Raw genomic sequence first — 22,322 nt, 5'->3', positions numbered from 1 at the left:
ATAGAACCTGAAAGCAAATATTCATGTAGGAGTGGGGTGATGTGGTGGCTGATTTTGGTTGCATAAGACAGGGATGCTGTGAAACCATGTTTGAAGTTATCCAAGCTCACATTAGGAGTTACTAAAATGCAGTGAGCTGTTCTGAAGATGTGCCTGCCATTTTGGGCTGATGACTTGCAGAGGCTGGTTTTGAACTAGAGTGGGGCTGTGTCTGCCCTGTAACCAGGATATGTGGCTGTTCTAGTTTTGCTTCAGTCCATTACCAAAGCTTCTATGGTAAGTTTGGATTCAAAATCTGTCTCTCTTCTTCAGAATAAAAGGCTTTAAGATAAGAAGTTTTGTTTTCCATATATCCCTCTGTAAAAATATGTATCAGAATTAAAACAGCAAACTTGCTCCTCAACACAAAGGTTATCACAGCATGTATTAATGGCTAAAATAAATACATTTTCCCAACAAGACAAATTATGCAGCAATATTCAGTATACCTGGAAAGGTCAGCACAGAACTCATCTGGGAGCAGAACCAATAAATTATTTGTGTGATAAAAGCAATGTGTTGCCGAGAACAAAATGCACTGTGTTTTTTAACTCTGACAATTTATTTTCCTTATAAATAAAATATTATCCATGGTAAAACAATGTAGTGTGCAGTGAACAGAAATAATCTACAATTTTTAGCATGCACTTTAACAATGGTGTGAGTAACAGTGAAACAAGTTCAGCAGTAGATGGAGACTAAGAGCTGGCTCTACAGGTAGGGAGGAAGAGTTATGGTTTTATTGTTTCTAAAAATACTATGATATAATCAGCTCTTGTTGCAAGATGTGCAGCCAGCTGGAGTGAAAATTCATAATGACAAGTAGATTTGTACATTCTTTCTGTCCAAAGTATCCATTTGCTTCATTTTTTTTTCTTTCAGTGACGTACAGCACCCTGCATGTTCACTGAACACTGCTAAAGCTATCTTCAAAATCCTTTAGCAAGTTTTTTTATGGGAAATTCCATTAATTTATCCTGCATAATTATTTTATCATATATTATAGACAGGAAAATTCATCTTTCCTAAAAGATGTTTTAAGAAAAAAGAATTTAGGTCATAACATGTAAGTCTATCTTAGCACATCTTGCTCTCTTCCCCCTAGCAAAGCCACTGCAGGACCTTTCCTGTCAGAAACCTGATGGAACCTCCTTTAACTATCCAGATGGAATTAGGGAAATAGCAGCTGCAACTTCGTTTATGTGCAAACTCTATTCCATGGTATTCCAGCTCAGGCACTTCAATATTTATAGGTGACAGGATAGAATCAAAGAGCCTCTCCTGAATGACTTAGTTATGAGTATTTTGGGTTCAACAGATGACCCTGAAACTCAACAGATGACCCTGAAACTCACACTACCTTTCTGGTCATGTGAATTACCTCACCTCATCCATGGTGCTTATGAAACACTGGCAAGAGAGAGTGTAATAAGTCAGCTGGTCTTCACTCAGCTAAGAGACCCTTTCCTTCTGTTACCTTCCTGTTTATTTGTTTCTAAATTTAGAAATTCAGTTCCTTCCTCCCCTCTTTGTTTTTTATCTATTTTTTTTTCAAATAGAGCACAAACTTTGGGAGGATGAATATTGCTAGAGATAAATACAATATCTACTTTTTGTCCAATACCATAGCATATATAATACTGATGCATTTTTAATATATTTTCTTCTTTTTTGTTATGAACTATGTCATGAAATTATTGACTTTTTAGTTTTTTCAATACATCTGTGAATGTTTTTGTGACTTACACATCTCAGCCAGAGATGACCACTTTAAGAATTTTAATCCTTCATGCTTCTCCAGCTGTGGCAGGATATGAAGTGAGATTTGCTAAGCTGTAAATTAAGTCTTTGAATTTATCCTGGACCCTGCGTCACCACAAGAGTTTATTTATTTGTTTTTAGCAAAACCTAGAAGTCTCCTAAACTTCTACTGTCTTTTGAAACCAATGATTTACAGGAAAAAAAAAAAAGGCAAAAAAAGTAATGACATTGGTGCACAATTTACTCATACCAAGCATTCATCCGAACTCCCCTTAGACTTCTGCATTACTCCTAATCATTTAACATTAGACTCCAGCTACACTGATACATTCACTAAGGTAACCCCCTTAAATGTTGCCTCTCACAAGGGAAGCCTAGAAAACTAGCTCTTTTATTTTAGAGAAACTCATACAAGGTATGTGTTGACATGCAGATAAGCTGAATCCCAGAGCTGTGGTCCATAGAACTGGAAACAGAGGGAAAGCTGAATTCTGGTTAGAATTCTGACTGGTACCATCTGCTCTGATGGAAACCCACTTTGCCATCCTATCCCCAAAATTCAAATGGTTATCATCATCTAAGACTCAGTCCAAACAATCCCAGTGTGCTGGTTTTAATACAAAAAGACTAATTATAATCTGTCAATTTTACGTGAAAGGTATCAACTATATTTTCACCAAACAAAACCCAAAATATCTTTACAATAACGTTTTCATTCACTTGTCAATAGCTTGGTGTGAAATACAATGTGGTGGTGTACAATGTGCAATTGTACATATCAAAGCTCTATGTCTAAATAAAACAAGAAGGTATGAAAATTTTCAGTTGTCTTGAACCACTTAAATTTGCATTTTCATTTTATGAAATTTCTATGTTTCAGCTTTTCATTCTGAGCTAAGTTTTTTTTAATTTCTCCACACATCTCGACATTCATTATTTGTTTCTCAACCAAGTTTCTCAGGTCAAATTTGCCTTTCGATTTAAATATATTTTCATGTTTGCCAAAATTAGTGTCAAGGGAGACTTTTTTGGATGGAGTTTACAGAGTATTGCTCCCTTTTCCTCTCCCTGCTGAGGACAACATGTCCTTTCAGATCTCTGAGATGACACTGGTTGCTGTATTACAGCACCCATTTTGCCTCATCTCCCATGAAGTTCAGCACAATAATAACTAAGATGCAGTCAAATTCCTGTGGTTACTCAGATTGGAAACTAGGAGCTTGATGGTTGGTGTGAGAGGCAAAGGGCAACTCTTTTCAGCACCAGAAATCTGAGTTAGCTCCTGCCCAAGATAGCAATTTTTACAGACTTTTCCTGAACAAACATAACCATGGTAATACTGTATTTGTCAAAAGTAGAAAAAGGTTATCACACTAAGTGAGATGCAAATTATAGGAATTTATACCAGGAGTTTTGCATTTGTGGCTGGGTAGGAAACACACCTGGCACATCAGCCATGGGACAGACAATGTGCACACTCAACTTCTCTGTCCTGGCCTGCTCTCTTGTCTCACCCATATGACATGGAAGAGGAAACATAAGGAAGCATGAGATCATTGGTTGATCTTGCTGAAAGCACTTGAGGATAATGAGCACTTGAGGATAATCTGTGCAACTGGGCTCAGTTACAAGGTTATGAATATTTTTACATGAAACCTAGACGTTCCCATTGATTTTAAAAATAAGATGGAAAAATTGGAATCACATGACCATTTATTTCCTCTTTACTCTTTTTTCCCCCCTACTTTGGTAGGTAAGAGTATTAAATTTTCCAGGACATTAGTGAAATTTCTAATATATATATATATATATATATATATATATAGATATATATATATATATATATATAGATATATATATATATATATATATATATATATATATATATATATATATATATATATAAGAGCTAAGGTTCTGAAAACATCAACTACAATGCAGAATGTCAGAGCACAAAAACTTTTTCACTTTATATTTTACACTAAATCTGACTAAAGAACCTATCAAGAGACTTAGCAAATCATCACGTCTTACTGTAAAGTAATTTACAGTTGCATTTGCAGGCAGGCATCAGCAGGCTCAAAACTCATTACAGCCAAAGATAACAACATTAACTTAATCCTGACAGGCAAAATACTCTAGTCGATACAATTGCAGGTATGGTGTGTTGAAATATCCAACTGCAAACAATCCTGAGAAAGGTCAATGCAGCACAAGTGTTTAACAATGCATGTGTCCCAGCCTAGTGTTTTAGACAAAGGTTATCATCAATGCTCAAATCAGAGAAATTCACACTGAATCATTGCCTTTGATCTTTTGGTAACAACAAGCTTTCATCATAACCACAAACAGTGGTATTAATGTGTCACAAAGCCTTTGTTTAAAAACCCCAATAGAAAATGTATCCAACTCAAAAAAGTTCATAAAGAAGTACTCAACCCTTTATTTGCATTTTTACAATTTGTGATCTTTCTGTTAATAATATCTTGTTTACAAAGAAAGGTAGGTAAATATCTGAACATTTGCATTGCTTCCAAGCCCATATTCTCTATAGCACTACCATTTCCTAGGTAGTCTGTTGTTTTCACAAGATCTTTTGATTTATGTAAATAGTCAAGCTAGAAGATATGTGACTTGGCAGAGTATACAACTGAAGTATTAAATAAAGCTTAGCTGAATTCCTCTTTCAGGGGCACAGGCAGCTGTTTTGGAGTCAAGCACTAAGAAAATTTAGCAATAAGAGCAATAATAGTCACCTTCTGATTAGCAAAATTTCAAGAAAAATCAGGAAAAGAACTCCTTAAATACAACCATTATTTGCCTCAAACATATCTTGGTTCAGTTGAATTAAATCCCTTATTGATTTTGATGTTTGCAGTAAGTCTCTGATGTTAACATAGACATAAAACAACCTTTATAGTATCTGTTAGCCATATAAGGTTGTTCTTCTGTTCTTATTTAATGACTAGAGACTGAGATCCCAGCTAATTATCACATAATTATATATGTGATTTTCCAGGCTATATAATGCAAATCACATCTTTTTTTAAGGCTAGTATTTTCAAGGTAATAGTAAAAACAGGAAGCTTGTTCCTACTGATATTTTAGCATCAAAAAAAAAACAACCTAATATAATTATTAGACTTTGAGGCCTCATTTCTATATTGAATCAAGTCACGTAAGGGAAAAATATAAGAAAAATTCAGAAGTTCAGGACTGAACTTTTTTATCACTTTCCAATAAAACAATGTTTAGTATATTCTAGTAAATATGGGTTAACTCTTCATGTGAAGAGTAAAACGTACAAATAGCTGTAGAAGATTATCAAATTACTCTTTGCTGTGGCCTTTGCTGTGGGGGGGGACAGTTTTTATTACAATAATAACTGGCACATTACTGAGTCATGACTCAATTTCTAGGAGAGAGCTGATGCTTCTCGGAGAGGGACAGTCTCGAAGGTTAAAGCAACCATGCTTCATTAAACAAATGCATGCCACTAGATCAAGTGCCAATAATGACATAACTGACACAGAGCAGAAGAGGTCTGCACCAGTGTTCTCACCTTGTTTCCACCAGCATGTGTCATTGTGGATGCCTGTACCAAGGCCCAGCACCAGCAAGGGGAAGAAAACAAATGATGCCTTCATAGGGAGAGATGGGCACAGCACAGAAATGTAATTCATCAAACAAAGGAGAGACTGGAGCTGAACATCTGAATAAATGTGTAGATAGACCCTAATTTCCAAGGTGTTGCAAAGCATACTTTGTAGAAGATAATAAGAATGTTTTTCAGAACATTTGAATTGTGGCCTCTTTGTTGAACTGCAAGAGGCCACAATTCAAATGTTCTGAAAAACATGGGAATATGAAATATCAAGACATTGGTGATTAATCCACAATTCGTGTAAAACATCTGACTGCCTGCTTTTGAATTTTGAATATATCTCTGAGTAGGTTTGTGAGAGCTAATGTGCAAGAATTAGTAGTTATTAATATAAACTGAAATGGTCAGCTGTTTGCACAAATACTCTGTTCCTTATAAAACTTAATACAGCTCAACAGTTTATACCATGAATTCATTATTTCTGCAGTGGTGATCTTTGCAGAGTGACACAATGGACAGCTAACTGAAAATAATTTTTTTACTTATCCCAGCTCTGTATATTGCCATGTGTACTTCTATACCAGACATGTGGCAAAATCAAGCATCAATAACTTTCTCCCTCATGTCTCAGTAATTATACTTCAAAAACTCTGAAGCAAGAAGTTAATAAAGTTTTTATTTAAGTGCTCTTACAAGGCTCCTTCCTTCAAATATGAGAAATGCTTTTAATTGTAAAGTACCCATTCACTCAACCCAAACTGGACACCTTTATTTAAAATTTGGGTTTTTTAGCCTTTCTACTTTGCAGGGAGGGTGCACACTTAGTGAAGCATTGAAGGTCAGCAGTTGTAGTGGTCGTGATGAACCATTATGTCCCTCCATGGGAAGGAGTCACCTAACACATAAGACTATTTTGCCTTAGAAAATAAGCATTTTACCATGAGAAGGTAAAATATTTATATGAATATTGTCCATTACACTCCACCTAAGGTGAAGTCTGCAAGGCCCGAGGCAAGTTTGGATGTTCACACTCTGGTGAGTGAAGTAATGAAGTTGCCTGATTCCTGCCTTAACAGAAAACTTAGGAGTTTCAGCAGCTTTTCCAAGAACTTCATGTCTACTACTACCATTCTGTTTAAATCTTATCACTTGTCTGTTCTACTTTTTCTTCAGATTACAAGGAGTTCAAGGCTCCAAAAAGTCCCTTTAAAGGATATTTTAAGTCTGGTCAGATTTGCTACCCTTAGATGGTCAGATCATCTATAGTCTTCTTTTCTGGTTTTATAATAAACCAATCATCACACCTTTAGTCTGATAAAGTCTCACAGCAGCAATATATTTTTTAAAGGAGAATGTAAGTGTGGAAATGGAAAGGAACTGTGACAGGAAGTTTGCTGCTTCTGGATGTGCTTGTTTTAAAAGAACAGTGGGAAAAGAGTACAAATCAACTTTTTCCTTTATGTGTGTTTTTGTGTACAATACACACCTACAATGAAAGTGACTGCCCTTTCCTGTTCATGATGTAAAACTTTTGAAATATTTGACTCCTCACACTACTTCTCCATTATAGTGACAGAGAATTGAAACACCTCAAAACTTGCTTCTCAGATGAAAAAGCCAGTAAGCAGTAATTAATGTTGAGAAGGTTTGCTGCTTTTTAACTAAGGTAAACTGACATACACTATCCACTATGTCAGGATATTTGGGGGCCACAAAGGTTAATCACTAAAATTTAGCACGAAGCCACCATAGCAAAGCACTTCAGCTACTTCAGACTAGGTTTAACTGTCTTGCCCCCACCCTAGTCACCCCTTATCTGTACACCTCTGTTGCTAAATGCCTATTAGAGTACAAATTAATAGGTCTGAGGTATTTAAAATGATCTAAAGACTTGTATTGATGTAATCTGTTTAAGATGATGTAAAGGTTTAGCATAGATTATACTTATATATCTGAAAGCTTTAGGTTGGTTTCATCTGCAAAAGCCCTTCCAGGACATAGTTAGGAGGGAATAGAGGTTTAAAGGGAAAAGGGAAACACTGGAAATGTTGAAGAAGAGTAAGGAAGCAAAGGTGCATATTTTGCCTCAAGCCATGCACTTGAAAGATTATATAAGTGCAGATCTAGGAACACATGGTTAGTCTGGAATACTAGAAAGATGCCAGTCAATCTAGTTTATTAAATATGTTCCAAATGTGTTAAAGGGGATATTACTGTGGACATTAGGCAGTCACTAGATTTGTTATTTGGTAACCATTAGAATTGTTTGACTCTTTGAAAAGGTAGGAATGAAATTTTACTATCTAGACTAAATTTATACATTTAAATAAAAACCTGTACAAAAGAGAACTTTGAGGAGAGTTAACAGCATTAATCACATTTCCTGTCAGCTCTGCTGAAGGATAGATATCCCTTACAGTGGATGCTGGGAATTCCTATAGTTACTTATAATTTTATTATTTATTTATATAATTTAATATATGATATGTATTATATATAATTTACATATTAAAATTTGTATGTTTATACTTATAGGTTATATTATCATGCATATGTACAAGGGAGGGGAAAACCTAATTAAGATATTCAATCTTAATTGCCATTCTCCCTCACCTTTGAGTCTTGAACTAAAGAACCTTGTTTTCCCTTTTTAATCCATCTTGTCTCTCCAGAAAAAAACTGGATTTTTACTACAACTGATTTGTAAAGGTATACGACAATAGCTTTTATGCTCTGCATGTAATAAAATAAGATAGCATTTAAGGATTTAAGATTAGTTGGCATTTGAATTTCTGTCTTCCTTCCAAAGCAATGTGAACTTTGCAGCCTATGTGCTAAAGATTGAAGTTCCACAAAGATAAAAATGGACAACGTTTCTTTAGCAGACAATTTGTCACCTAGCCTTTAAGTTTTACTAGCCCGGAGAGATATCCGACAACTAAATAGTGAAAGGAAAGTGAATGATTAGCTGGCAGACCTTCAGGCTACTGAAAGATAGTTTTAGTAGCCTGTCATGAAAATCTGTGGCCTCAGGCTGTGGGGCTACTTTTTATTTCCAAGCCTGTTATTGATTTTGGTATGAAGAAAATAATTTGGTGTTGTTGCTTTAGGTGTCACTGAGAAAGGAAAGAGAAAAGGGGGAAAAAACCCAACCACATGTTTCATTTGCTAACAGTTTTTAGTTCAAATTTACCTTTTTATTACAGCAGGGATCGAGCTGGTAGATGAAGGGCATTTACTACTTAAAGGTACTACCATCTTTATGAAACATGGCACACTAATCGAAAACACAAGTAAACTGAAAATTAAATTTAAAAGCCTATAATTTAGTATCTTCCTTGCCAGGAATGATGACTTTCATTTACGGAGGGAATCCAGAGCTGCTCAGGGTCAGTCTGATGTGTGCCATTTTCAGGCCTATCGTGGAGGTTGATGGAGTTGATTAATTTCTTGGAACTCAGCTTTGTCTTCTCCAGCTCACTGAACAACTTCATTTCAGCTGATGAGTTCAAACAGGGGTCAGAGCAATCCTCATTTCTGACAATCCCACAAAATGGGAATTAATTTTATGAGTTAGTACTATTGTGCTCAAAACTAAGCAGAAAACAGTCAGCTGACTTAACCTAAGGAGGGAAAGAAATATTCCATTTACAAAACCTACTAAGCTGTTTTAAAAGACAAGAAAATATTTACATTAGGCATGGAAAATGATTAAACATCCCATAGAATCTAATGCCTGAAAATCTGTTTAAGACCCATGTCAGAGCAAACACTTAAATTGTAGCTGTTGCTCTTCATATTATTTAAAGAATACATTCAGGGTGGATTAAAATGAGCTTGAGAGAACTGAAAGATGCACGGCGATGAAGAGAGCATACCTGCTTTAGAAGTAACAAGATTACAAGTTCTAATTTTGTTTTAGTAACTGCTAAGATATAATAGACCAATGATCCTCATGTTAGAAGTAATGGCATTTAACGTTATGAATACTGATATTGTCTTCAGAAAGTGAGTATTTTACAATACAATCTTCAATGTTTACATTCAAACATGATTAATACACGTAACATTTTTATACTAATGAAATTATGAAAAATACATATACCAACACCACCACTTGCTCTGTCGTCATGTCTTTCAGATACTACAGAGAGTTATTTTAAAGATTTGTTAATACCTATTATTTCCATAGAATGATGTGGAGCTACTTGAATCTTACATGAGAAAAACCTGCATAATAGAATCATTTGCTAAGGATGCTAATGCTCTGGCATTTTTCTTCACATGTACTTCCCTATTGTTTTTTCTTTGGAAAATCTGACACATCTGAAACACTACCTAGACATATGGAGGTGGTTTTTCTCTTTAGGTTTGATTGGGTCTGGTTGAATATCAGTGATCAGCAACAAGGAGTACCATATCCAGCAGCAGTGATTGTGAGTTGTTTCAAACAGACAATTACGTCTTCTTTGTTCTATATAAAAAAGTACAAACACAGACTTCAAAATGGGATTGCATTCAGGTTCTGTTATTATCTATTCATATATAATCTCAGTAGTGAAACAAGATAGAAGCTGTAGATTTATCTGTTTCATCTGATTTGAATGTGAGAGCAGTGTTTGACTTGTATCTCCACCAGTTTATATGCAAATACTATGATCTTGTTCCTTTCTTAGGGGTATGAAACAACTCTGGTCGGATGACATGAAGGAAAGTCAAATACAGTTAGATTACAAAGGTCACATTGTTACTTTGATGTTTTATTTTTCCTCCAAGTTGTAGAAGGATCTATTTATTCCTTCCCTAACCTGGTGGTGCAGAAAAACCTCAATATCCAAAAAGCATCAATCCAACATTTGTTCTCTAGAGAGCTAGAATCAGAAATGCTGTTTTGGATGAAAAAGCCATAGTTATAGACTCATCCTGCCAGGAAATTTCTATGGGATTTTTAACTCTTGTCTCTTTTCTCACCCCTAACTTTTCTGGGAGAGAAGAGAATGAATTAGAACTTTTGTTAATCTGTATGAACTGGTTTGATCTTTTAAATAGGATTGACTCTAGAAATTGCAGACTTTGGGTTCAAAATACAGAATCAGTTTAATGAAAGGAATATATGAAATGTTTTCCAAGTTAACACTCTCAACTTCCATTGTTTTCTGCATCAAAAGATATGGCAAATCAGTAGCTCAGAACCAGAAAACAAAATATTCCTTCAGCCACTTGTGAGTTCAGCAATTGTTGAAGCTCTGTGCTAGTGGAGCATATGGAGTTTAGGAGCTTTCATTCATCAGCTGATGTTTGACACTAACTCATGTAATCCTCTAAATCTCCTTGTCCAATGAAGCTGGGAGCTTGATGCAGATCTCATTATCAGCCCACGTGGATGATATGATGTTTTTAATTTATAAATGTATTTACATTTTCAGATATTTCACTCAGAATAAGTGACTACATTGTAACTTGAAATGAAAAAAAAGCAAACTATGAATAACATTTTAAAATGTCAGTATGACAATGAACCTCAGCTGCTTAGAAGTGACTTTTTCTGAAAGACTTCTTTAAATAGAAATACTTATCATTTTGATAGCAAGACTAAAGGGGGAAAAGTGTGAGGATAGCTTAGTTCCACTATAGAAGCCTTCAAGTGCTACAAATTACAGTCCATGGCCTACAAAAATTATGTCCTGGGCAAAAGAATGTGTTGTGCAGCTAATTTTTACTTTGAATTATGCATAAAATCTTTATCACCAAAGGTATTTTTTCCAGGGAAAAAAAAGAAAAAGAATGCTTTCAATAATTTTGAGCAAGACATTCCTCTTTTATCTTCAAACCCCTCCTATTACTGGGCTTGCTGAAATAATCAAGTCTCTCATACATCAAATTATACAAAATAATGATTAAAAGGTACACAGAACACTGAAAGTGCATGGGGAGAGTTATCTAAGCCAATTCTGCAATTGGTAACCTGTTTTGCAAAGTGAAAATTTGTCTTTTTGGACTAATTTTCCTGGTTGTTTCTCCTTCCAGCATGTGCAAATCTTCCAGACTGCCTCTGCTTTTCCTGGTCACAGTATGATAACTTATGTTTTGCTCACAGCTATCCACAGTGTATCTAACACCCACCTCAAAAAGTCTTAATATGATGTTTAACTTTTTTTTTCATCAATAAGGAAGGAAGTTAGGCTTTTATGATTCTGTGCCATTTCAGTACTGATGAAGTGACTTCTCCACATTTGACATTTTCTGTGCTAGACTGTAGTCAGACTGTGAGTGCCATAAAAAAAACAATTTCCAAATCCTACATACCTTGAACACCAGGATTACAAGCAGTGTCACTTGTATTTTGACTGCTGCAGTCTACTTCAAACTCCTGGGCACTGTTTACATAATCTTCTGAACAGTGCTGCTGACACATAAAATGATTTGTGGATATACATACCTCTTTATGGTAATTTCTAAAATGAAAACTGATTACTCAATAAGACTTTACACAAATTAGAATACAAGTATAATTTGCAAATGACAAGATATTAAAAATTATACAGGCTTTTGGGCTTTGTAGTGTAGAGGACTTTGAACTTCCACCAATGTTAGGAGACACTCAGCTGTAGATCTGTGTCTTTCATTGGCACTGTAAAGTATGAATTCAAATTGATCTTTTGATAGCAGAAGTTTCATCCACAATTTTAGAATCAGAAAAGTGCAACTGTCTTTGTACCTATGTAGGCTGTAAATTGGAGTTGCAGCATTTTCTGTAATAAAAATGAAATTATATACTATTCAAAATGAAATATAGGATGTAAAATGAGCATAACTATGTATTCAGATTATACACAAATGCATTACATTTATTTCAGATGCTGCTGTGCATGCTTAACAAATTATGGAAAGATTCTAACAGTCTAATAGACAAAAGTAGAAAGAGGAATTTAATGCTAAATGAATACATAACAGCAAACCCTTCTGCCTCAGCCAGTTGCCATGTCTCTTTCTCATATAAAAAAGTGGACAATACACATGGGAACTGTGTACTATCCATTCAGAAGTCTTCAAATAGCATTCTTTAATTAATCCACATAGGATACAGTTCTGAGAAACAGAGGAACTAATGTCTCTCATGGATGAATTCTCTGTTTAAAGGATACATTACATCAATGGGATGGCAAACTATTATGAATTGGGATTTTGCACTTATTTTATCATCCTTAATCCAGCCTTTTGCAACCAAGATCTCACATCCACTGTGCTCCACTGTGCTCCACTTATGTCTAGAAAAGATAGGAAGGGATTGCAGCCATGGTGACACTTCCACCCATCCCTAGCAATTCACTGTTAATCTGACAATCTAACCTGAAGTGACCAGTTTTAGGAAGAATGTAATTTACTTGTTATGACCACTGAGTCTTCGGTTTACTTCACCTTCTCAGTACCTTCAACCCAGGCATTGTCCTCTGCATTGTTCTGAAAGGTCGCTCATGAATTAATATGCAATCTCTGATAAACTGGCCACAATACTGAAGATGTTGAAAACAGAGACCTGGGACTTGAACTGCTGCTTAAAGTCAAGCAGAAGATTTGAAAGTCCGGAGAAAAATATTTAAATTCTCCAGATATGGGAATACACTCATGTTCTGCAAAGTCGAGAGGTTGTGAGGACCCCAACACATTTGAAGATTAATCCCAATCAGAATTAATCTGAGAAAATACAATACCTACCTTTGGGGTACAAGATCGGTCAACCAGATCAATTAGATTTATCCTGCAAAGAATAGTTAACATCATCCTTTATTGACATCTATACGGAAAACTGAATGTGCAAAATGAATGATTAATAAATAAATGATATGAAGAGATTATCTGGAAAAAAAACTGATAAAAACAAGCTGTTTTTTTAAAATCCTTTAATAATTTGTTTGTTTCTTAATCTTCATGTTTGGAGTTAAAAGAGACCTCTGGAGGTCTTCTGGTCTAATGTGCCTGCTAAGGCAGGGATGGCTACTGAATATGTCCAAGGTGGGGTGTTCCACAATCTCTCATGCAACCATTGACAGTGTTTCCTGATGTTCATGTGGGACATACTGTGTTACAATTTGTGCCCATTGCCTCTTGTCCTGTCACTGAGCTCCACTGAAAAGAGCCTGGCTCCATCCTCTTTGCACCTTTTCTTCAGGGATTTACATGCATTAATGAAATTCCCCAGTGAACCTTCTCTTCTCCAGGCTAAATAGCTCCAGCTCTCTCATCATGTCCGGGTTCATAAGGTGCTCCAGTCTCCTCATCATCTCAGTGTTCCTTTGTTGAACTGTCTCCAGAGTATCCAGGTCTTTCTTGTTGCCCAGAACTGGACCCAACCCTCCAGGTGTTGCCTCACCAGTGTTGAATCAAAAAGAAGGATCCTCTCCCTTTAGCCTGCTGGCAATACTGCTGTTAATGCAGGACACCGCCTGCCTTTTTCTGCCCCAAGGGCACATTGTCAGGTCGTGTTCACCTTGGTGCTCACTTGGATCCCCCAGGTCCTTTTATGCAAAACTGCTTTCCAGCCAGTCAGACCCTGGCTTGTACTGTGCCTGGGTTTTTTTCTCTTCTCATGCAGGCCTTGGCTCTTGCCCATGAAAAACTCTTCAAGAAACATGCAGAAGACAGTGCACACAAAACTCACATTCTAGCAAAGTATAACAAGTACAAAACAAAAATTTTCATTTTCCTTCAATTCCCACCCTTAACATACATGAAGAAGAAACTATATATCTAGGACACTGAGCACAATAGATACACAATGGGGCGTACTCAACACCTTTCCAAACTTTGAATGTGCCTGATATTGCTTTGTTGACCAGCATTCATGAAGGATTCAGCATATCTAGGACCCTTCATGTCCTTTCCCTGAAAGAATCCAAACTCTGTCATTTACCATTGGACTTAACCACGGCAGTCAAACCTCCTTCAGTACCTACCACGTAGCTTGTAAGCTATTCAGCTCCCCACTCTGCATTTTGGGAATCCTTTTTTGAAGACGGTGCCTCCTACGATGGATTTTATGGCAGACTTGCTTGCTGGAGTATCACTGCCTGTTCTACTCCATGTCCTGGGGCTTAATCCACAGGTTTTATACTTCTGGTCTTTTCACTTCTGTATTCACACAGAGAAATATTTATTTATATATCCATATTTAGGGATTTGTATTCTAGATATTTAGCTATTCTCTACAGACATGCTATACAATACAGGTGTGGGGCATTACACACAGAGCTACCACATATAATAAAGACCTTAATTTTATAGTTGCATGTGCAGCTGTAAATTTATATTTGTAAGGTACATCTAAGATTTTAGATTTGCATCTAAGTAGCTGTCTTCAGTTCTGTAAGGTTTTGGATAGATCTGTGTTGTTGTGAAGAAAACATCAGCAACACACATACAGCTCAGAAAGGAAGTACAAAATTAATGTGCATCCAACAGTGATGGACTTTCCTGCTACTTCAGCTCCTCTCAGAATAGCCAGGCCAGCAGGGACAGAAGCTCAAGTGACAGAACTGGAAAGTGGCAGCCAAAAGCTGTAAATTATCATTGGAGAAAAGAAGGCTGTATAGCTACACATACATCAGTGTCTTAAAGCACTGGGAAATATGACAAACTGGTTCACTGTTTATCTCTTTTTTTGGCTGCATCTCTGATGTAATTATCAGTTGTTCAATTTATGTTTTTAAAACTCAAGAAATGTGTGTTCTGCATACAAAAAAAAAAAAAAAAAAGAAAGGAAAAAAAGAAAAAAAAACAAAGCAGTTGGGAAAGGACACCTCAGTTCTCAGCACATGCCTTTGTTAGCTATGTGCTATGACACAGGTCTTACTTTGCTCATGGACTTGAATTTTTTTGCTTGAAAGTTATTTTCATTATTAAATTGAACAAGCAAGAATTGCAAAGCTTAGAAGATGGTTTCAGGACACAAAAACTTGTCTGCCTCTTGGACAGAAAGATTATTAGGCTCTGGAAAGTATTAATTAACAGTTATCATTTATGGGATTTCTCAGCAGCTGACATTGAAAAGATCATTAGTCTTCTACATAATATTTTTTAAAATATGTTATTTTAAAGTTAAAATTTGTCAGTCTCCAGTGAAAATCAAATGGAAGTAGCTGTCATAAAAGGATGAATGGTACCATTGGAAGTCTTCACTATAGCAATTCCAAAGCAAGGGATTGTGGTACCGGCATTTACCCCTGTGGGGGTGATCAGAGTTTTATCAGGGCAAAAAGACAACATTTTTTCCCCCACATTAGTAGACCTGCTTCAGAGCTGATCTCATTTTTCTACAAAGCTAGGCTCTGTCCCTTGGAAAAATGCATTTATGGAGGCTACAGTGCAAATCAGAGGTTAGGACACTGGGAGTGCATCCTTCTTCAGCTGCCCTCATGTGCAGAACAAAATCCATGGACTTTCACAAGAGTGTTTTTATTTATTAAAATGAAGGAAAAATAAATCAATATTAATTTACTGTAATGTTTTAAAGAAAGAGTGGAAAACCTTTTTTGCAGAGTGGGACATTTTTCCTCTAGAGGAAAAAATATATTTTGAAAATTAAGACTCTTGGATGACTATTTAAGATACATAAACATAAGCCTATAAAATCTGTAACAGTTGTTTCAGATAAGATTTGTAACAGCCACTTAGGATTTCACAAGTGTGATAAAGTCTTCTGACAGAAAAAAACATTATTCAATGAGTTAGCAAAACTCAACAAACTGACTAATCCATTTAGGTCGCAATGATGTTTTCAAGAACATAAACCTTCCTTGCATTCAGGGAACAGCTCTTACAAATCAAACTACATTCATAAATATTGCTAGACTAATGAAGGGGGAGTGAAACAAAACCTGAAATTTATAAAGATTGAAGCTGGTAAATGCTCTCTTTTATTTTCCCTTGTGCTAACATCTTTCAAAAGTAAAGAGTGTGAGGAGAAAAGTCAGCAACGAGCATGGAGGAAGAGGGGAGAAGAAGTTACTGATAGAGACTGAATTATGTCGATCATGCCAGTAAAACAGCTACCAATGGCACAGGAAACCTGGGACTGTCAGCCTGGTACCATCTGGCAGCCAACATTGCAGCGCCTGACATCAAGGAGGCAATGTTAACTCCACCACTGAAAGGGGCTGTGAACTACGATCAGAGATAGAGCCCCATCAAGAGACATCTATTTTCCTGCTTTGCCATAAACGTCAGTGTCCATAGACCCCTCAATTATTCAGTGTTCTGCTGAAGGTTAAAGGCTTAGAACTGATTTTATAAGGCAGTCTTGACACGTATTGTTTCCCCTGACCACACACATGCACATATACACAGGATGCAGGCTGGGAATGCCACAGTGGATAAAGATCAGCAGTAATTCATTTGCAATAATTAAAGAAAAAATGAGCGGCGCTTAAGGTGAGGGAAAAGCAACAGAATTTGTTACTTTGGGAAATATTTTTTGAAAGTAAAAGGCTAAACACATTCAGCAGGGGTTTTTTGTTGATGTTTTTCCCATTTTCAAAACCAACATTACAATTTTATGATGCACAAAATGGAAAACTTTCAAAAATGTCAAGTTTTGAAAAAGATTACTATGAATAATGTATTTCAATACAGCTTTGTCAAACTGTTCTATAGTACATACATTTGTAATTTCTTAACACTGAATTTACTGGGAAGTGACACTACTGTGCTCATGCTGTTCACACTTGTTTACAAATAGAGGCAGTCAGGCTTTGAGCTTCAAATTCAAGTGTCCAGATACTGACGTGACTTGCCTGAAAGCACTGGCAGGAAAAGTGTGCTGTGTTAAAAATTCATAAAGAACACTGCTTTTTATTTCAAGAGTAACAGGAGCAAAAGGTTTTTGCAGTGCCCTGGGAAACAGAAAGTTCAAATATTGCGAAGTTGCAGGAGCAGATCAGAGCATGCTATTCACAGTTAAAGCCTACAAGGCAGTTCTTTATAGTGTCTTGGGTGAGACAACTGAAGGAGAACTGAACCTAAGGAGCCAATTTGCTGAGTTTTGTTCGGTCTATAAATTGAGTAGTTTATATTATAGAATCATGAACTGCAAGAGCTGCATATTGAACAGTGGAAAACTGTATTTGAATCTAAGTATTTCTAGGTTATGTAAACTTATGTTTCTGTAACTCCTCCATAATGTGAAAAAGTCTCATAAAAGGCTGCTACAACAGGTTAGACTTTTCAAAGTTCTGTCAACAATTATTGATTCCATAGCTGGCTACTTTTTCAGACATCTTTGTGGGAAGAAACTGTGTTCGGGCTCCAGGCTAGGAGACAGGTATGGGTTTGCTTTCTTGTTTTGTTTTTTCTTATTTAAAAAAGTTTGTGGGCTCAAACTTCCCCTTCAGAAATTCATGCACTCACTGAGTTAGATCTATGAGTTTACTACCTCAGGTGTAACATTTCTTTATCTTGTTCTCTTTATCCTGAAGTCTATGCTGACTGCTAACAAAAATGCTATGCATCATGTATTTTAAGATATCTTTAAATAAATATTCAGCAAAACTGCCTTGTATTTTAGACAGTTTCTGAACCAAATCCTTCTAGGAAAGACAAACAACTAGAAACACTTGTCAAATATGTTATTTCATACCTTTAATTAATATCTATCAAATGTCTGTCAGATGGCTGACTGAATTCTTTGAGGAAAAATTAGTGGAGTAAAACCTCAGTTTTTGACAGTAGTCAAATTATGCAAAGGGGGTCCACCTCAAGCCTGTGCACACAAATACCTACACTTACAAGTACCAAGACAGCAGCATTATGTCAAAAGCTGTCACACTTTTGGGAGGAGGGAAATCAGCATGTACTAGCTGAAGAGCCAATGCTCAAATGCACACAACGAGGGAAACAAGCAGGAGGAACCAGAGATCTTTGTGCAGCTGAAGCCTCAAATCACAATGAGGTCACAGGAATGGGATAAGAAAGCTCCCATGACTAAAGCACTGCAGTGGGTGGGTACAGGCCCCTTAGGAAGGGCAGGCTGGGAAGGAAAGGAGACAGAGTTGTCCTTTATGTGAAAAATTAGCAGGCACGCATGGAGACCTGCCTTAGGATGGATGGCAAACCAGTCAAGAGCTTATGGGTTAGAGAGTGTTAGACCATGTTAGACAAACATGGGTGATGCTGTCATGGTTATCTTCTACAGGCTGCTTCAACAGAAAAAATAAGCAGATAAGCCCTACTTACAACAGGAGAAAGTGCATATTCATATGTTTTTTTCTTCATGGAACACTTTTAACTCCCCTGATATCTCCTGCTAAGGCAGTACAGCAAGCCGCAAGAAGCCCAGGGAATTTGTAGAGAGAGTTGATGACAGCTTCCTGAGACAGGTCATCAGTGTTTGGAAAAGGGGAGATTCTCTTCTGAACATACCTACAAGCAGTGAAGTCCTTGCGGGACATGGGAAGGTCAGGGAAGGCCTTGGCTCCACTGATGAAGATATGACAGAGTTCAGGATCCAGAGAAAAGGGAGCAAGGCAGAAAGCAGGATCACAGCTTTGGGTTTTAGTAGAGCAGACTTTGCCCTATTCAGGGATCTGCTTGTAAGAGTCCCACAGGGAACAACTGTGGGGAGGAGAGGGGTCTAGGAGAGCTTGTTGTTTTTCAGGAATCAGGTTCATCATATCCAAGCTGACCATTCCCCCATGACCAGAATATCAAGCAAAAGTGGCAGGAGACCAACATGGAAGCACATGGATGCACATGGATGCACATGGATGCACATGGGTCTCTTGAATAAACTCAAATACCAAAAGGAAATATACGGAATGTGGAAGGAGAGTGAGGTAAATGCTGAGGACAAATGTAGTGACAATACATGCTGGAATGAGTATAGGAAAGCCAAAACTCACCTAGAGTTGGAATGTAAAGCCTCAGAGGTCCCTTCCAATCTGAAATATTCATTGATTCTGAAATTCAGTGATATTGTGAAATAATCATAAAGATGTCCAGTTCTTCCTGGGTTTTGTTTGTGATTTTTTTTACTTCTTTTTAGGTTTGTTTAGTCTTTCCATTCCTTCTCTGCCTAGTCTTGAGAAGAGGAGGCTCAGGAGGGGCATCATTGCTCTCTAAAATTCACTGAAAAAAGGTTGTAGTGAGGTGGGGACCTGTAGTGAGAGGACAAGAGGCAATGGGCCTATGTTGAGACAGGAGATTCAGATTAGATACTAGGAAAAACAATTTCCATTGTGTTAGGATTTGAATAGGTTGTGCAGGGAGGTGGTGGGATCACAATTCTTGGAGGTGTTTAAGTGTCTGGATCTGGCACTGGATCATATGGTTTAAGTGATAGCGCACTGGATTATATGCTTTAAGTACAGTGATAGTGATGGTTGGGTGAGTGGACTTCATGGCCTTAAAGGTCTGTTCCAACCTTGATGATTCTGTCAGTCCATCAAGTGTTACACTAAGTGTTTCTGGGTCATCTAGAACAAATACCTTATCTACACACAGAGGCAGTGCTAAAGCCTCCTACAGGTTTCTCATGTGCTAGCAGGCAGAATACTTACTACCTGGTGATGTCAGCACCCTAATCCTTTCCAGGAGAGAATGTGAGAATCCTGTCATGAGGCATTTATGAAGAAGCTTACCATCAGTCATGAGGAAGTTTCTAGGAAAGAATATTATACTCTGATTTGTGAAGTTAATACCCAGTGGATCAGGCAAATGTACAAGACTTCAGAGCTCCATTCTTTCAATCTCAGAACCTTTAGTAAAAGGAACAGATCATCAACAACTTTCATGCCCTCTCCTCTGTGGCAGAGCTGCTTGATATTCTCACTGGGACTCTATAGCTGCTATTATATGTTATCTTGTCCTCTTTGGCTTTTTTCTCTTTTTTTCCTTTTTTTTTCCTCTATTTTTGGTTTTGTTTTTTTTTTTTTTTCCTGCTAGTTCATGAAGAAAGTCGTGGGGTTTTTTTCCTCATCTTCTCTACCTAGAAAAAGAAAGGGTTTTGAGATGGTAGAAACTTGGGATGAAGAGAACTTTCATATCATTTCCCACTGATAATTTCAGACGATTAACAATTTTTTGTTAATTTGGAAAACCAGTCAATAGACTCAAATTATAATTGTGTCTTGATGTACTAAAGACTTTTAGTCTGCATATTTTGCATATGCATCATTATGGTGAGACCACCCTCTTTGTAAACCCCAGAACAACATGAATTTGATGGCTTTTTTTTTCCAATGACATGGCATATGCAAACATCTGGATTAGAAAAGTGAGCATGCTCTACTCAAAAAAAAAAGGGTGACCACAAAACTTTCTCTTTATGCAAAGTGCTATGTCAATTAATTTTGCTTGGATGAGGAACCAGTCCCCGGGGACCTCTTCTTACACACCACAACTCCATAGCTCCCATGTAATACAGATTTCCACTTCCAGCAATAGATATGCAAGAATTTTTCTCATATCTTATTCAAGCCCTTTGTTTCTCACTACCTAGACTTGTAGTCTCTGATTTCCACTCTCACCAAAGCAAAAAAATCCACAGTTCCTGCAGCTCTGCTGCAGCTGCCTGCAGATATAACCATGACTGTACAAACATCCTGAAGGTCAAACATCACTTGAGCACAGGTTTAGTGCCTAGTAGCTTGGATTTTAATGATATCTTTATTCACCAAGAACACTGTGAAAATTCTCCATGTTAGACACTTTAACAGAAAAAGTTCATCTTTTTAAAATTAGCATATGTACAAGTCAAAACTTCATATTGAAAATGCTGCCATGATAAAGTGTCAAATATCTTCCAGTGAGTAAAAGGTAGGAAGATGCAATTACAAAAGAAATGCCTTCCACTTATTAAATAAACAAAATAGGGTGGAGTTAATGCTTGACAAATTCAGGTTTATTATCTTTGAAGTTTACCCATTTTAAATCTGGCCAGATTTTTCTACCAGGAAAAGACTATCATGCTGTTACTAAAAGAAAACATTAAGTGTGAGGTGCTCATTTTCAGAAAATGCAAAACAGTTTAGACAATTTATACTGCTGTATTAGTGTGTTCTTCCTCATTTATAGAATATCATTAGACAGTCTAAAATAATGGTTTAATTAATAAGAAACAATGGGCAGACATAAGATTTATCATACTCTGCATCTAGCCAAAAAATCTGTCACTACTCAAAAAAGCTCTATACTTCACTATTCTGAAAAATCCTACATGCTTTGTAAGAAGTCCCTGGTGGATGAATTGCTGTGTGGTAGATCCCTAAGACAGAAGGGAATGTGAGAAAATGGATGATAATGGAAGAAAATTTTCTTGTGCTTCATACACTGCAACAAAACCAAATCACCTTCTTACATGAATGGTTATCACTAAATATTCCAGATAGTGACATCTTGTTGGATTGGGCAGTATTCTTTTCAGTGGTGGCTAGCAACAGGATAAGGAGCAAAAGACACAAACTAAGACGCAGGATGTTCCATATGAATGTAAAAAAAAAATTTCCTTACTATGAGGCTGATCACCGGAGCAGGCTGCTCAGAGAGGTTGTGGAGTCTCCTTCTCTGGAGACAGTCAAAACCCATTAGGATGTGATCCTGGGCAGCTGCTCCAGGTGAACCTGCTTTAGCAGAAGAGCTGGACTAGATAATCTACAGAGATTTCTTCCAGCACCAACGATGATACTCACCAACAATGAGTCTGTGATTCTGTGGTTATGTTCTCTTCTTACTTGGCAACATGGTAGTTTGATTGAAATTTGAGTGTTCAGAATTCCAAAACTGGGAGTTTCCTTTTCCTTGAATTTTAAGGGGTCATTTTCAGACCTTTTCCTGTGATGAAGTTTTAACCTTGAATAAATTAATTATTGCACATTTTCTGCTCAGTTTCAATATAACACTATAGTTTCTGAAACTATTAATCAAATTT

This window comes from Serinus canaria, chromosome 2 (genome assembly GCF_022539315.1).
Source record: "Serinus canaria isolate serCan28SL12 chromosome 2, serCan2020, whole genome shotgun sequence".
Taxonomy (NCBI): domain Eukaryota; kingdom Metazoa; phylum Chordata; class Aves; order Passeriformes; family Fringillidae; genus Serinus; species Serinus canaria.
Note: the sequence above shows the minus strand (reverse complement) of the source record.